Source organism: Mustela putorius, unplaced genomic scaffold, assembly GCF_011764305.1.
Source record: "Mustela putorius furo isolate JIRA1106 unplaced genomic scaffold, ASM1176430v1.1 tig00537297_pilon_pilon_pilon, whole genome shotgun sequence".
NCBI lineage: Eukaryota > Metazoa > Chordata > Mammalia > Carnivora > Mustelidae > Mustela > Mustela putorius.
The window spans coordinates 643,823-646,173 of NW_025422435.1; the positions used below are offsets into that span (position 1 = coordinate 643,823).

General features: G+C 40.0%; 1 pseudogene; it reads right to left on the reverse strand.

The window, feature by feature from the left end:
• Positions 1-1,345: 1,345 nt before the first annotated feature.
• Positions 1,346-1,758, reverse strand: LOC123390303 (annotated as a pseudogene).
• Positions 1,759-2,351: the final 593 nt, after the last annotated feature.

Sequence of the window (2,351 nt, forward strand, 5' to 3'; positions counted from 1 at the left end):
AATGATTCATGAAACATTTAAAACACACACACAGAAGGGAGGGACAGAAAATTACATAAGTGACAAATAATAATGGGTAAATCCAGGTGAAGGATATCTGAGTGTTCCTTGCAATTTTCTTGCAATTATCTGTAAGAGAGACATTTTCGAAAGTAAAATTTGGGGGCGCCTGGGTGGCTTAGTCGTTAAGCGTCTGCTTTCATCTCAGGTCCTGATCCCAGCGTCCTGGGATCAAGCTCCCCATCAGGCTCCCTGCTCAGCAGGAAGCCTGCTCCTCCCTCTCCACCTGCATGTGTATCCTCTCTCACTGTCAAATAAATAAATAAAATCTTTTTTAAAAAAAGTAAAATTTGAGGAAAAAGAAGATATTAAATGCCATTTTATGTCTATTAGTTTGCAAACTCAGAAAAAGGTAACCAATATCTAGAAAAAAATAACTTGCCAAAAGTCACTCAAAAAGGAATAGCCAACCTGAATTGTTCTATAGCCATACAGAAATATATCACTAGTTAAAAAGCTTAAGAAAAAAAAAAAATCCAGGTTCAGGGCGCCTGGATAGCTCAGTTGTTAGGCATCTGCCTTCAACTCAGGTCATGTGGGATCAAGTCCCGAGTCGGGCTTCCTGCTTAGCGGGTAGCTGCTTCTCCCTCTCCCTCTGCCCTTGCTCGTGTTCCCTCTCTCGTGGTCTCTTTCTCTCTAGCAATTAAATAAATAAAAATGTTAAAAAAAAATCCAGGCTCCTCCATTGACTTTGGACAAATACTTTAAGCAAAAACTTTTTGTTTTTTTGGCAGAAACATTTTTAATGTGACATGAATTCATAAAAAAACGGGAAAACAAAGGACACTCTGCAAAACACTTGGAGGATACAATAACCTGGATACTAAATCCTGTCAAGGACAAGTTGAGAAAGGAAAATGACTGATCAGTCACACACTCATGATAAAGAAGCAAGAATCAGTAACAGAATATTAGCAAACTGAATTCTACAGGATATAAGAAGGAAACCAGAAGGTGCTATGATGAAACTGGATCCATCCCAGACACACAAACTTGATTTAACTTCAGAAAATAAATTGCTACAATATTCCACATTCACAAATTATAGGAGATCATTGTGAACCTCAAATTCAGAAAAATAATTGGTAGGGTACAGTATCTGTTCGTAATGTATTTTTCACAATTTTTTAAAAGTTCAAGATTATTTTTTTTAATTAGAGGATTTTTAACTTCTGAGTCTTTTGAGAAAGCAAAATTAATGCAACACAAACCAGAAGATCTAATTAATAAATTTAACAACAAGCCGAAGTAATTTTGTTACATGAAGTAACCCATTTATTATAGGCTAGCAGTGTCTCAAATGCGGGAGCTTCTTCTGCTCTTTCAACTACTTCAGCCTTATGATGGCCAACTTTACTGTGACTGCAGAAGTGGTATTGTACGTCCAGGCAACACCAGCAACAGTTTTCACTCAGGAGCCACAGTGCCAGATCCCCACAGCTCGTCTTCTCATCTTGGTTTTGCCACAAGGAGCAAGTGTACTTAGCATACTGCTTTATTTCAATCTTCAGCATTTTCCCGAGGGAGGCACCATAACAGGTTCCATATTTACCCACAGTTCCAACCTTCTTGGTGCATTTAGCCATGTTGCCGCAAACTAGGTCTGAGCCCAGGGAGCAAAGTTCAAGATTATGGAGATAGAATTTGCGTTAAGGTCTATGAGTCCTTCCAAACTCATACTGTTAGGGAACCACAACCACAGACTACAAAATTTTCATCACCCGCCAAACCCAAAGTGCTCTGAGAGGCAAACCCCTTCTCTCAACCCCAGACACTGGCAAACACTGATCTGTTGTCTGTCCCTATGGTTTGGACTTTGTAAGAATGTCACAAGAATGGAATCCTATGGTATGCAGACTTTGCACTTGTCCGTCAAGAAAGGGACCCACACATATGGCAAGTCTGGAGGTGCCATGTACCATTCCTCACCTGGGTAGTAGCTACATGGCTTGATCACTTCCTATCCATTTGTCAAATTGCAGGCTTTCCACAATCATGTATACATATGGTGTAACATAAATATAATTAATCCTTACCTTCCGGTAACTTATCCTATCTTTGTGAAGGCTATTTATTAAATAGCGATTGTTTTCCTTTAAAAGAAAGTGGAAAAGTCAGGACAGCAGTCACCTCAAGAAAACTGGGGAGACAAGTGACTGGCATGGGGCAAAAGGAGGGTTTCAACTTACTGTCAAAATTTCTCTAAATCTGAGCGGTAGTTACTAGGATTCCAAGTGACAAGAGCCCAGGGCCACTGAGCACCCTCTAGTGATGCCGATGGTGCCCGCAGG